The sequence below is a fragment of the Hylobates moloch genome, unplaced genomic scaffold, assembly GCF_009828535.3.
Source record: "Hylobates moloch isolate HMO894 unplaced genomic scaffold, HMol_V3 SCAFFOLD_8, whole genome shotgun sequence".
Lineage (NCBI taxonomy): Eukaryota > Metazoa > Chordata > Mammalia > Primates > Hylobatidae > Hylobates > Hylobates moloch.
The window spans coordinates 77,923,435-77,938,534 of NW_026652283.1; the positions used below are offsets into that span (position 1 = coordinate 77,923,435).

At 49.1% G+C, this 15,100-nt stretch overlaps 1 protein-coding gene across 8 annotated transcripts in view; it reads left to right on the forward strand.

The window, feature by feature from the left end:
• Positions 1-2,006: 2,006 nt before the first annotated feature.
• The window catches only part of DCAF1 (DDB1 and CUL4 associated factor 1), a 104,165-nt gene continuing 91,071 nt past the window's right edge, over positions 2,007-15,100 (forward strand). Inside the window, exons 1-3 of one of the 8 annotated variants that reach the window (XM_032161415.2) lie at positions 7,470-7,615; positions 10,232-10,278; positions 14,167-14,291. The gene's annotated coding sequence lies outside the window, so the exon portion shown is untranslated. Of the gene's footprint in view, positions 2,079-7,469; positions 7,616-10,231; positions 10,279-14,166; positions 14,292-15,100 lie in introns of those variants that run through there. The other 7 variants (XM_058442171.1, XM_032161420.2, XM_058442170.1 and 4 more) reach the window with 7 other exon arrangements.

Here is a 15,100-nt window from a genome sequence, read left to right on the forward strand (position 1 = left end):
TATGGGGGATGGATGAGGAAACTTGCCCAGGGTCACCTCCAGTCTCCTGTACCTCACACCAGGCCTGTCCTACAGGATGCCTGCTGGTTCTGTAGAGTAGAGAGCAGAAACCCTAGTTGGAGACATGGCTTGAACACAAAACGGCCAAGACGTCTCCTTGGTCTGGAGGAGACACATGGTGGTGAGCAACTCTCAACAGAATTAATGACACCAAGACCCAGACCTGCAGACCCTGAGAGGCAGTGAGACGCTGTCTTAGCTTAACTGCCAAAAGTCCACAGGATTTGGTCTGTTTTTGTCTTCATGAAATGTAATGCCCTGGACAGGGATACAAGGCTCTTGGGTTCCAGGCTGCCCCTGACTTCTAGGAATAGCAGCCTTCGTTTTAAGGGAGGGAGCTGGGCATGGTCACTCAGGCCTTAGACTGTGAGCCTTGAAGGCAGGGTCTGTGCTGCATTCTTCACAGCACTGAAGACACAGGGTGCAGGGCCAGGCACAGGGCAAGGGCTCAGGAATCCTAACTTAAAACACACTTTTGTTCACTTGTTTTTCTTTTTTTTCTTTTTTTTGAGGGAGTCTCTCTCTGTCGCCCAGGCTGGAGTGCAGTGGCATGATCTTGGCTCACCGCAACCTCTGCCTCCGGGGTTCAAGCAATTCTCCTGCCTCAGCCTCCCGAGTAGCTGGGATTACAGGAGTGCCAGCTGACTTTTTCTATTTTTAGTAGGGACGGGGTTTCACCATGTTGGCCAGGCTGGTCTTGAAATCCTGACCTCAGGTGATCTGCCCGCCTCAGCCTCCCAAAGTGCTGGGATTACAGGCATGAGCCACCCACGCTTTGCCACTTGTTTTTAAAACAAAGTTTCCATTCAGTGGCTGCCCCCATGCCCCGCTTATGAAGTGTGACCTTCCAAGGCAGTAACTGAGTTTCCACATTTCGTGGAATGACACTTTGTCCCCAGGTTGTTTTCTGTTTTCTCCCCTGAGTTGCCTCTTCAGGAGGTGGGAGTCTCTACCCTCTGGAGAGAGTGGGCACTGAGCGCTCCACTTTCTTCTCTTAACACTCTTCTTCCTCTGCATAATCCAACGGGTAGGGGTGCCCCAAGGCTACCAGGGCCACTTTTCAATGTAGCAGAATTTGGCAGCATGTGCTTGCCCAGGAAACAGGTAGAAAATGATGGTCAGGCCAGGCGCAGTGGGTTATGGCTGTAATCCCAGCACTTTGGGAGGCCAAGGCGGGTGGATCGTTTGAGGTCAGGAGTTCGACACCAGCCTGGCCAACATGGTGAAACCCTGTCTCTACTAAAAATACAAAAATTAGCCAGGTGTGGTGGTGGGCACCCGTAATCCCAGCTACTCGGGAGGCTGAGGCACGAAAATCGCTTGAACCTGGGAGGCGCAAGTCTCAGTGAGCCAAGATCACGCCACTGCACTCCAGCCTGGGCGACAAGAGTGAAACTCCATCTCAAAAAAAAAAAAAAAAAGGAAAAAAAAAGAAAAAAGAAAAGAAACTGAATGGTCACAGAGGGATGGCACTGAGGAGAAGATCTGGTCCCTGGCTCAGGGGCCTTAACCTCCTTTTTCCATGGATGACCCAGAACATCAGTGATCAGGACCCTTATATATATTCAAAAGGGGCAAGGGTCCTTCTCCGGCCCTAGGGTCTCAACGGACGGGACAATGGTCAAGGAATACAGGCTCAGGCCCCAACTGTTCTCATCTTTTGGCAATGACTGAGACATGAGAAAATGATCCCATCCTGAGTCTCCAATAACTGTCCTCACCCACTACAGCCTGAGGCTGGTCCAGTGAGCCCCTCCAGACCCCACACCCCTCTCCAGAGCCTACAGGCTGCTTGTGAAGTCCCTTCTCCCCTAAAGTCATGCCCACTACTCCCCGGTTGTCCTGGTCCCTGGTCCTTTGGGGAGGCAACCAGCTTTGTGACTTCACAAAAGGCTATCTTGTGAGAAGCCTGGACCTGCTGAAGCAGGAGCAGGGCAGAGGGGGCTCCCCTCAGGAACATCATGAGACTTTTCACAGAGAGACATCGCCACCTCTAAGGGATGAAGCGCTTCCCCATGGTAAGAGCCCATGATACCCTCTACACCTAAAAACTCCCCTCTTGATGATTTTGGCTCCCAGGCCTAACTGGGTACCCCAGGCTGTATCTGGCAACATCTCCAAGAGGGATAGGCCCATGGTAGAGGTATTTACTTCGGGTGGCGCAGTGGGTCTCTCACCTCTGAATTTGTCCCATTCAACAAAGCCATTCTTCTATAGGCCCTCTCTTTTTTTATTTTTTAAAAAAATTATTATTAATTTTATTTTTATTTTTTTTTTTTTGAGACAGAATCTTACTCTGTTGCCTAGGCTGGAGTGCAGTGGCGTGATCTCGGCTCACTGCAACCTATGCCTCCTGGGTTCAAGCAATTCTCGTGCCTCAGACTCCTGAGTAGCTGGGATTACAGGCACGCACCACCACACCTGGCTAATTTTTGTAATTTTTTAGTAGAGATGGGGTTTTGCCATGTTGGCCAGGCTGGTCTCGAACTCTCGACCTTAGGTGATCCACATGCCTTGCCTACCTAAATTGCTGGGATTATGGTGTGAGCCACCACGCCTGGCCGTAAGAATTATTTTTATTTTTATTATTTTTTATAGAGATAGAGTCTCACTATGTTGCCCAGGTTGGTCTTGAACTCCTAGGCTCAACGATCCATTTGCCTCAGCCTCCTTAAATGCTGGGATTACAGGTGTGAGCCACCGTGCCAGGCCCAGGCCTTCTTGAAATGAAATAACTGATAGAGTGGTAAACTCTTTCTGACCTGAGTCATCATGAGGGTCTGCCCCAGCAGTCTCCAGGGTACCTTCAAATGGGTCAGGCCAGAGATCCCTGAATCCTGTAGAATGGTCTTTCTAAAAATCCAAGAGTGGCCAGAGCACGGTGGTTCACACCTGTCATCCCAGCACTTTGAGAGGCCAAAGTGGGTGGATCACTTGAGGTCAGGAGTTCGAGACCAGCCTGGCCAACATGGTGAGACCTCACCTCTACTAAAAATACAAAAATTAGCCAGGCGTTGTGGCGGGCACCTGTAATCCCACCTACTCAGGAGGCTGAGGCAGGAGAATCACTTGAACCCAGTATGCAGAGGTTGCAGTGAGCCGAGATTGCTTCACTGCACTCCAGCCTGGGGACAGAGTGTGGCTCCATCTCAAAATAAATAAATAAATAAAAGTTCAGGGGCTTCCGAGAGCTTGGAGGCCAGGCCAATACAGACTCTCTCCCCAATGTTGACTCCACTCTTCCTCCTGGAAGGATTTCCAACCCCAGGAACCTGAGGCAAAAGAGGCTAGGCATGCTTGCTTTTTTACCTCCCCTTTATCTGTGCCCACTGGTCGATGTGGGCACTTAAGTTGTTGACTTTGTGGAGTCTGTTTCTTTCTCTGTAAAGTGAGAGTAGTGGATGTGGATGTAACCAGACATAATTACACACCGTTTGGGAAATGATGTGGCATTCCCTCTCCTCATTTTCTGGGGGTGGGGTACAGGCCCACCAGGCAGGAGCAGGGCACCCAGTGAATGATTGGGATTTCCTCTTTGTTCAGGCTGGTGTTCCCAAAGCCTGGTAGCCTCCAGCCTCTAATTGGTGGCTCCTGCGACACTCCTGGACACTTGCAGTAGCAGTCTTGTCTAGCCAACAGGAGAGCAGGGGTGGATATAGGACAGCTGACCTCACTTCCCAGCTCCAGGGAAGGGAATTGCTGGAGGAAGCGCAGGAGTTGTGGGGTGGCACCAGGGTGAGGATGGGCTGGTAGGAGCACCTGGGTAAGCCTAGAAGGAGGTGCTGGGAGTGAAAAGCTCATAGAAGGATGGGAGCGGGAGAGGGAGGAGAATGAAGGAGAAGCTTGAAGCCCAGAGGACTTGGTGTTGTCCATCTTCCTACCCAGGGAGTGGGCGTGCTTGGAGGTGGGAGTAGGTAGAGCATGCTAATCTGTAGGCCTTGGTCCTGGGGCCAGGGATGGGCTCTTCTTGCCTTTTCTCTGCTGCTGGGCAGCCCCCAAAGCACTCCTCACTCTTTCAGATGGGGCTTCCTCTTTCTTGGGCACACCATGGAGCAGGGGGTAGAACAGGCAGAGCAAGGTGAGATAGAGTCCAGAGATGTCCTACCAAAGAGGCCAATAAATCTCCTCCCAATGGTGCAGGACCCATGTGCCAGAACCAAGCCAGGTGTGTGGGCCTGGATTGTCTGTAGCTTTGTGTGTGCATATGCTTAGACGTGAAAATATTTGTTGTGAGGACTGGGTGCCTAATGCATAGTGTGCATGCTTGTATATCTGGCACATGTGGGTATCTGTGAAATATACCACCAAGCACACTTGGAATGCATGTGCAGTTGGGAAAGCCTGGGTGCTCCCTCTTCCCTTTCCCAGAAGTGGGAAGGAGGTGTTTGAAGGTATCTGCAGGTATGTGGCTATGTGCGTGTTGGGGAGGGGGAGGTGTTGGCAGGGGTAGAGGAGGCTGCAGGAGTTAAGAGTGCAGATTCCTGAGGGTGTGGCTGCTGGAGAGGCCCTGTTTGTCTCCTGCTCTGCTTCTCCTGCCTCCTAGGCCCTGGCTTCTCCAAAGCCCCTTCTTAATGCTTCTTGCTCCCATCACCAACCCAGGGCCCCAGGATGAGTTTCTGTTTTTTAAAAAAATTTAAAAAAAAAATTTTTTTTGAGACGGAGTCTCTCTCTGTCACCCAGGCTGGGGTGCAGTGGCACAATGACAGCTCACTGCAGCCTCAACCTCCCAAGCTCAAGCAATCCTCCCACCTCAGCCTCATAAATAGCTGGGACTACAGGCATGCACTACCACGTCCGGCAAATTTTTAAGGTATTTTGGAAAGCAGTGGAGCAAGGGTGAGGGTGGGGGCGTCTCTCTATGTTGCCCAGGCTGGTCCTGAACTCCTGAGATCAAGAGATTCTCAGCCTCTCAAAGTGCTGGGATTACAGGCATGAGCCAGTGCGCTGACCAGGTTGGGTTTCTGAAATGAAGCAGTGCCATCTGGTGGCAGGCTGAGGCAGTGCCAGGATCTGGTGAGCTAAGCCTTGAGCTCCCCTAAGGGCTCTGCCTCTTAGGACCCCAGCCAGCGGAGAAGTCACCACTGGGCCGGCTAGACCATAGACAGAGGGGAGATATCCAAGGCTTTTTTTTTTTTTTTTTGTCTGTCGCCAGGGGTGCAGTGGGCAATCTCGGTCATGCAAGTCCGCCTCCGGTTCAGTCTTTTCCTGCCTCAGCCTCTCCGAGCGCCACCACGCCCGGCTAATTTTTTTGTATTTTTAGTAGAGACGGGGTTTCACCGTGGTCTCGATCTCCTGACCTCGTGATCCGCCCGCCTCGGCCTCCCAAAGTGCTGGGATTACAAGCGTGAGCCACCGCGCCCGGCCGAGATATCCAAGGCTTAAATGCCCCATCCTCATACATTTTAGGTTCATGGCCCAGGGAGGCATGGCAGGAAAGTCACCTGAAGGAGTGCTGGAGGAAAGGCATGTGGGTTCCATTCCTTGTTCTACCTCTCTGGGTCCAGATTTCTCATCTGTAAAGGTGATTAACCATATCTTCCCTGTGTGTGTGGCAGGGTAGTGAGGGTTAAATGAGAGAGTGTGGCTAGAACACTTGGCTCAGAGCCCAGCATGCTCTGAAGTTGAAAGAAATGGTAGTGGCCATTACTGACAGAGGCAAAGTTCCAGAAGCACAGAGAAGGGAGCTGTGTGTTGTGGCAGGAGAAAGAAGTGAAGAAAGGTGACATGTCTGTGGCGCTCCCAGCACACATTAGAGAATCTCTGCTTGGAGCAGCAGCTCCAAGTTACACATTTAAGAGAAGGAGGATGGTCTCTTTTCTGGAAAGAGGGAAATGGGAACTAGTGGGGAATGAAACCAAGGGACCCAGGATTCAGGCTCCTTACTAGCTGTGGAACCTGAGCATAGCAGCAGGCTTGCTGTGTCTTGTGTTCATGTGACAGTATTGTCCGTGGAGACTCACGGAGTTGCACGGAGACTTGCTCAGCATTCCTAGAGAGATAATGAGCTGCATAAGGCCTTGAAGGTTGGGTAGGATCTTGTCAGGTCAAGATTCTGCTCAACTGCAGAGTCATGTTTATCTTCTATGCCCCACAAAAGGGACGGCTGGTCAGAGTAAGGAGTCCTCCAGTTCTGCTGTTAATTGGTTGTGTGATGCTGGGAAAGTCGCTCACTCCCTCTGGGCCTCATTTTTCCCAACAACATGAAGAAATTGAATTAAGTGACCTGTGAGGTCAGTCCTGCCTTAATCTATGAGCTTTTGATTTTTCACTTCTCTGCCTCATGTATAATACCTGGCAATAAGTATCTATTGATTCTTACAGGCTAGGTCTTGAACGAAAAGACAGAGGCTGGGTGCAGTGGCTCATGCCTGTAATCCCAACACTTTGGGGAGTCGAGGCAGGAGAATCGTTTGAGCCTAGAAATTCAAGACCAACCTGGACAACACAGTGGGACTCCGTCTCTACAAAAAGTTTTAAAAATTAGCCGGGTGTGGTGGTGCACACCTGTACTCCCAGCTACTTGGGAGGCTGGGGTGAGAGGATAGCTTGAGCCCAGGAGGTTGAGGCTGTAGTGAGCTGTGAGTGCGCCACTGTACTCCAGCGTGGGTGACGGAGCGAGGCCCTGTCAAAAAAAAAAAAAAAAGGACCGAGAAAAAAGAGGCTGGGAGAACTCAGCCCAGGAGTTCGAGACCAGCCTGGCCAACATGGCAAAACCATGTCTCTACCAAACACACACACACACAAAACAAAAACAAAAACAAAAATTGGCTGGGTGTGGTGGCATGCGCCTGTAGTCTCAGCTGGAGGCTGAGGTGGGAAGACTGAGCCCAGGAGGCGGAGGTCCCAGTGAGCTGAGATCGTCACTGCACTCCAGCCTGGGCAACAGAGCGAGACTCTGTCTCAAAAAAACAAAACAAAACAAACAAAAAACAACCAGTGCCTTCTGATTTAATGAGTGCTGTGATTTCTGATATGTTTATGAGAAATATTTTCTTAGATCACGGTATGTTCTAGGTAAGATGAGGCAAATGGCCGAAAAAAAGAGGCTCTTTGCGCACACAGGTCAGAACAAGATACTAAAAAGGTATCAGGCGATTATAGCACTGTCTTAGAAGGATTGGCTCCCTCACTTTTCACTTCCGCCTGCCGAAGCAGCCAATGAGTACTCAGCAGTTCGCATTTATCCAAAAAAACTACAAATCCAGAAATCAATGCGCCAGGCGAAGAGCTCATGCGTCAATTGGGACTAGTGGGCCCGCCCCTAGACGCGGAACTTCATTTCCCAGGCGTCCCCGGGGCTCTTCGATTTTTTCCCCGATCGTGCAGGCGTTCTCCTCCCGCCCCTTGCTCGCGGTCCTCGCGCCAAGTAGGCGCGCGCGCGCGCGGTGCACGTAGCGCGCGAGTGACGCATAATATGTGGGCCGCTGTAGAGCCGTGGTCGCGCTGTGTGTGTGTGTGAGTGGAGAGTGAGTGCGGGACCTGAGGCTGTGTGTGTGAACTGTGGCCACTGGCGGGGTCGGGGGGGGGGTGGGCAGCGGCGGAGCCGCCTCGGACGGTGAGTGGGAAATGGAGGGAGGCGACTCTACGGGAGGGGCGCGAGGAAGCAGGTCGCGCGGCTGGCCGGGCGGTAGAGTGGGCGCCGGGCTGGGGGGAGGGGCGGCACCTGCTTGGGCCGCCGGCGAGGAGGGGGCGGGCCGGTCTGCCGGGAGGCTGGGCCCGGGGCCTGACAGGACTTTTCCTCATCCTGATTCTTGTCTCGGGGGCGGGGCCTCCACGTTCTTCCTGCATTCCCCACGAGAAGCTTCCCGAGAGTAACTCTTCCGCCCGGAGTCGGGGGGCGGGCTGTGTCCGCCCCTACCTAGAGGAGGGGCGCATTTCATTTCCCTTGTTATCTTTTTCCTTCCAATCCTCCTAGTCTCTGTTCCGTACGGGCTTGCGGGGCTCCATCTTCCGTACTATACGGCGGGCCCCTTCCCGGACTGTGTCTCCGCCTCCAGCTCCAGTCACCTGGGCGGGCTCTCCCGTCTCTCGGCCTCGTGCCACCTCTCCTTGCACCCGCCCGGCTCTTGGACCGTGCGACGGGGGCGGAGCTTTCCGGGCGCTCCTCCTATCTCCACGAAAGAGGGAAGGGTTGGAAAGAGAGGTGTGCGGGTCCCGCAGCCTGGAGTCAAACCTCAGAGTGCCCGCCAAGCTTCCCTGGAGTCTATTTCTGGGGGTTATAGTAGTTTTCAGTTGGGGTGTCAGAAGCGTTTGCTTAACAACTTCACTTCTTAGACGGTTTTCTGTCTGACTTACTCTTACTGCAGTGGCAGTGCTCTGGTTTTCCATTTGTTGAGGAAATAGTTTTGGAGTGTTTGTATTTGCTATTTTTGAGTCACAAATGACTTGTCCTTGGCCACGTCATGTTGGTCTCGGTTTTTCCTTACCCTGTTTTTTCGATGAAGCCTTTCAATTAGTCTACATGTTTTAATTTTTTATATTAGTAGCATCTTCCTGTTCAAAATGCATTGTTAATGTACAGAATGAGAGGTTAATTGGTAATATCATCCTGCATTTTCTTTTTCCAGCTTACTGGAGTTTACCTTTAATGTTTATGTAAGTGTGTATATTTAGATTTTAGGAATCGATTTAGTATTTTTCTTAATGATGTGAACATTTGGGTTTTCTATATAGCAGTTATTCATTGCCCATTTTTGAGTGAGTATATATTTTTGGATGTTAAAGAGAAAATAGAGAATTTGGGGAATGTAGGGAAATCATTTTGTGCTCAGTATCTCTTGGGTAGTTGCTGAGTACAGTGTTTTACTGTTCTGCCTGTTATACAGTTTTAAAATTTTTTATTTTTGTTCATTTATTTTTTATAGAGACAGTGGTCTCACTATGTTGCCCAGGCTGGTTTTGAACTCAAGTGATCCTCCCTTGTCAGCCTCCCAAAGTGTTGGAATTACAGACATGAGCCACTACACCTGGCCTGTTTTTTTTAGATACAGGATCTTGCCCTGTAGCCTAGGCTGGAGTGCAGTGGTGTGATCATAACTCTTTTTGTTTTTCTTTTTTCTTTTTTTTTGAGACAGCATCTCATTCTGTTGCCCCGGCTAGAGTGCAGTGGCGTGATCTTGGCTCACTGCAACCTCCGCCTCCCGGGTTCAAGTGATTCTTCTGCCTTAGCCTCCTGAGTAGCTGGGACTACAGGCACGCGCCACCATGCCTGGCTAATTTTTGTATTTATAGTAGAGATGGGGTTTCACCATATTGGCCAGGCTGGTCTTGAACTCCTGTCCTCGTGATCTGCCCACCTCGGTCTCCCAGAGTGCTGGGATTACAGACGTAAGCCACTGTGCTGGCTTTTTTTTTTTTTTTTTTGAGACGGAGTCTTGCTCTGTCGCCCAGGCTGGAGTGCAGTGGCGCGATCTCGGCTCACTGCAAGCTCCGCCTCCCGGGTTCACGCCATTCTCCTGCCTCAGCCTCCCCGAGTAGCTGGGACTACAGGCGCCCGCCACCACGCCCGGCTAATTTTTTTGTATTTTTAGTAGAGACGGGGTTTCACCATGTTGGTCAGGCTGGTCATGAACTCCTGACCTCGTGATCCACCGCCTTGGCCTCCCAAAGTGCTGGGATTACAGGTGTGAGCCACCGCGCCCGCCTATTTTTATTTTTTTGAGACAGTCTCTCTGTGTCACCTAGCCTAGAGTGCAGTGGTGCGATCTTTGCCCACTGTAACCTCTGCCTCCTAGGTTCAAGCGATTCTCATGCCTCAGCCTCTGGAGTAGCTAGGATTACAGGTATGTGCCACCACGCCTGGCTAATTTTTTTATTTTTAGTAGAGATGGGGATTTGCCACATTGGCCAGGCTGGTCTTGAACTTTTGGCCTCAAGTAATCCACCCACTTCAGTCTCCCAAAGCGCTAGGATTACAGGCATGAGCCATAGTGCCTGGCAAACAGTCGTTAATATTATGCCATATTTTCTCTATTTGTGTGTGTGGTATCTATATGTTTATTTTGTGGAATCATTTGAAAATAAGTTGCAGGCCTGTCATCCCTAAATACCCTAGCAGACACTTGTTAGGATAAGGAAATTTTACATAGGTATTTCTTGAGGCTTTATATTATCCCATCATGGGGACAATATTGTCATGTAACCCCGCACAACAACTGTTTCCATCTTACAGATAAGGAAATTGAGATTGGGAGAAGTTAAATAACCAAGACTTCACAGGTATGTCAGCAGAGTTGGGATTTGAATCTTTGAAACCTTTTTTCTACCTAGTACTAGCTGGTCTTGGGGACCTCTCTGAGCTTCTTTCATCATGTGTAAAAAAGAGTAGGATGGTTGTGAAAATTCAGAATAATGTAAGTATAGTAAATTACTTAGCTCAATGTCTGTCCCATACTAGATATTCACTAATTGGTAACTATCGTGTCACCATTGAACAGACCATCATTTCTTCATAGCACTTAAAGAACTCACTTAAGAACTTGAGTAATGCACCGTTATTGTCTTGGGCATAACAAGGTGAAGATGACTGTTTTTTTGCTCTTGTTGTGCAAGTTGGAGTGCAGTGGCGTGATCTCGGCTCACTGCAACCTCTGCCTCCTGGGTTCAAGCGATTCTGCTGCCTCAGCCTCCAGAGCAGCTGGGATTACAGGCGCGTGCCACCATGCCTGGCTAATTTTTTTTGTATTTTTAGTAGAGATGCGGTTTTACCATGTTGGCCAGGTGGTCTCGAACTCCTGACCTTGTGATCTGCCGGCCTCGGCCTCCCAAGGTGCTGGGATTACAGGCGTGAGCCACCGCGCCTGGCCTAATTTTGTATTTTTAATAGAGATGAGGTTTCTCCATATTGGTCAGGCTGGTCTCAAACTCCCAACCTCAGGTGATCTGCCTGCCTCGGCCTCCCAAAGTGCTGAGGTTACAGGTGTGAGCCACTGTGCCTGGCCTTTTTTTTTTTTTTTTTTTTTCTTGAGACAAGGTCTCGCACTTCTGCTCTGGCTGGAGTACAGTGGTGCAGTCATGGCTCACTGCAGCCTCCACCTCCTAGGCTCGAGCAGTTCTCTTGCTTCAGCCTCCCCAAGTAGCTGGGACTACAGGTTGCAGTGAGCCAAGATCGTGCCCCTGCACTCCAGCCTGGGCAACAGAGCGAGATTCCGTCTCACAAAACAAAAAACAAACACAAATAAACAAACATTGAAATAGGTACTACTACTACTAATTTTAAAATTTTTTTCATAGAGGCAGGATTTCACCATGTTGTCCAGGCTGGTCTCAAACTCCTGGGCTCAATCTGTCTGCCCACCTAGGTTTTCCAAAGTGCTGGGATTACCGGTGTGAGCCACCACACTCAGTTGCTGACTGCTTTCATTGACACTATGTTAATTCACATTGCTATTATTAGTTAAGTCTGTTATAAGTTTATATTTTCCTTTATTTATGTATTTAAGTAATAAAGACAAGGTCTTACTGTTACCCAGGCTGGCCTCAAACCCCTGGGCTCAAGTGATCCTCCCACCTCAGCCTCCCAAAGTGCTGGGATTACAAGTGTGAGCCACCACGCTTTGCCTTTATATTTTTTTATTCTTTATTATTCTTAATATTTTTTTGAGATGGAGTTTTGCTCTTGTCGCCCAGGCTAGAGTGCAGTGGTGCAATCTCGGCTCACTGCAACTTCTGCCTTCCGGGTTCAAGCGATTCTCCTGCCTCAGCCTCCTGAGTAGCTGGGATTGCAGGCGCCTGCCGCCACATCCGGCTAATTTTTTGTATTTTTAGTAGAGACAGGGTTTCATCGTGTTGGCCAGGCTGGTCTCGAACTCCTGACCTCAGATGATCCACCTTCATTGGCCTCCCAAAGTGCAGGGATTACAGGCGTGAGCCACCACGCCTGGTCTATTTTTTGTTATTTTTTTAAATAATAGAGACAAGGTCTCACTAAGGTTTATATTTTCCTTGGGCAAATGGTTATTCCCAAAGTTATAATTATCTTCAGGCATAGATTAGTTGGAAGTTCTGAAAATGATACCAGAAGTATATATGTATATGTTTCTAAGTTGAACTCTAAAATTTCAGTGTTTTAGGCCAGGCATGGTGGCTCATGTCTACAATCCTAGCACTTTGGAAGGCCAAGTGGAGAGGATTGCTTGAGCCCAGCAATTTGAGACCAGCCTGGGTAACATAGTGAGACCCTGTCTCTACAAAATCATACAAATTAAAAAAAATTTTAAAAATATAAAATTTTAGTGTTTTAATGCCTTTGAATTAATCTTTATTAAAGGTAGTGTTTTTTAAAAAATCATGTCTATGTGCTCTAGTAGGCTAACTGCTTAAGTTATCTAAGAAGCAGTCTCTTCTGGATCATTTCTTTTCTCATTAAAAAATTGTGGTAAATTTACGTAGCATAAAATTAACAACTACCCATTTTGAAGTGTACAAATCAGTGGCACTTGTAGATTCGCAGTGTTGTGCAACCATTATCTCTTTCTAGTTCTAGACTATTTTTATCACCTTAAAAGGAGACCTCATACCCATTTAGCAGTCACTACCCATTTTCCCCTTTCTTCAAGCCCTTGGCAACTACTAGTTAGCTTTCTGTGTATTGGTTTACCTATTTCAATTTTTTTTTTTTGGTGAGACGGAATCTCACTCTGTCGCCCAGGATGGAGTGCAGTGGCGCGATCTCGGCTCACTGCAACCTCCGCCTCCCAGGTTCAAGCGATGCTTCTGCCTCAGCCTGCTGAGTAGCTGGGACTACAGGCGCATGCCACCACGCCTGGCTAATTTTTCTACTTTTAGTGGAGACGGGGTTTCACTATGTTGGCCAGGCTGGTCTCGAACTCTTGACCTCGTGATCCACCCGCCTTGGCCTCCCAAAGTGCTGGGGTTACAGGTGTGAGCCACCATGCCCAGCATTCAATGTTTTATATAAATAGAATCATACAATATGTGCCCTTTCGTGTCTGCTTTCTTTCACTTATTGTTTTCAAGGTTTTTCCACATCTGTAGCATGTTACTACATTCATTTTTATGACTGAATATTCCATTGTATGAATATACCACATTTTGTTTATCTGTTCATCTGATGATGGACTTTTGGGTTGTTTCTACTCTTTGGCTATTGTGAATAATGCTACCAAGAACATTTGTGTATAAGTCTTTGTTTGAATTCCTTTTTTTTTTTTTCCTGAGATGGAGTTTTGCTCTCATTGCCCAGGCTGGAGTGCAATGGCGTAATCTTGGCTCACTTCAACCTCCGCCTCCTGAGTTCAAGTGGTTCTCCTGCCTCAGCCTCCCCAGTAGCTAGGATTACAGGCATGTGCCACCGTACCCGGTTAATTTTGTATTTTTAGTAGAGATGGGGTTTCTCCATGTTGGTCAGGCTGGTCTCAAACTCCCAACCTCAGGTGATCTGCCCGCCTCGACCTCCCAAAGTGCTGGGATTACAGGTGTGAGCCACCACACCCAGCCCTGTTTTCAGTTCTTTTGGGTATATATCTAGTAGTGAAATTGCTGGGTCGTATAGTAATTCTACATGTGACTTAAAAACCTACAACTTTTTGAGAGAGTCCCAAACTGTTTTTTATAACTACTATACCCTTTTACATTTCTTTTTCTTTTCTTTTTTTTTTTTTGAGACAGAGTCTGGCTCTGTCGCTCAGGATGGAGTGCAGTGGCACGATCTTGGCTCACTGCAAGCTCCACCTCCCGGGTTCACGCCATTCTCCTGCCTCAGCCTCCTGAGTAGGTGGGACTACTGGCGCCTGCCACCACGCCTGGCTAATTTTTTGTATTTTTAGTAGAGACGGGGTTTCACCGTGTTAGCCAGGAAGGTCTCGATCTCCTGACCTCGTGATCCGCCCGCCTCGGCCTCCCAAAGTGCCTAGATTACAGGAGTGAGCCACCGTGCCCGGGCCACCCGTTTACATTTCTACAAGCAGTATGTGTTCCAGTTTCTTCACATGCTTGCCAATGCTTATATTTTCTCATTTCTTAAACTGCACTCATGTTAGTAGGTGAGAAGTGATATCTCATTGTGGTTTTGATTTGCAGTTTCCTAGTGACTGATGTTGAGTATCTTTCATGCGTTTCTTGGCCTTTTTTTTTTTTTTTTTAAAGACAAAGTCTCACCCTTTTTGCCCAGGCCAGTGAGCAGTGGGGTAATCTCGGCTGACTGCAACCTCTGTCCCCTCCGAGTTCAAGTGATTCTCCTGCCTCAACTTCCCGAGTAGCTGGGATTACAGGTACCCGCCACCATGCTGGGCTCTTTTTTGTATTTTTAGTAGAAGACGGGGTTTCAACTTGTTGGCCATACTTGTCTCAAACTCCTGACCTCAAATGATCTGCCTAAAGTGTTGGGATTATAGGCGTGAGCCACAGCACTCGGCCGATTTTCGCATACACCGTGAGGCAAAATCCAACTTCACTGTTTTGTGGGATATATCCAGTTGTCTCAGCACTACTTTTTTTTTTTTTTTGAGACACTTCTTGCTCTGTCAACAGGCTAGAGTGCAGTGGCGCGGTCTTGGCTCACTGCAATCTCCACCTCCCGCAGGTTCAAGCGATTCCCCTCCCTCAGCCCCCCGAGTAGCTGGGACTAGAGGTGTGTGCCACCATACCCGGCCAATTTTTTGTATATTAGTACAGATGGGGTTTCACCATGTTGGCCAGGATGGTCTTGATCTCCTGACCTCGTGATCTGCCCACCTTGGCCTCCCACAGTGCTGGGATAACAGGCGTGAGCCACTGTGCCCAGTCTCATCAGTACTTTTTTGTTTGTTTTTTGAGATGGAGTCTTGCTCTGTCGTTCAGGCTGGAGGGCAGTGGCGCTATCTCAGCTCACTGCAACATCCGCCTCCTGGATTGAAACAGTTCTCCTGCCCTCAGCGCCCCCGAGTAGCTGGGGTTACAGGCGCGCCACCACGCCTGGCTAATTTTTGTCTTTTAGTAGAGATGGGGTTTCACCATGTTGGCCAGTCTGATCTCGAACTCCTGCTCAAGTTATCTGCCTGTCTCGGCCTCCCAAAGTGTGGGGATTACAGCCGTGAGCCAC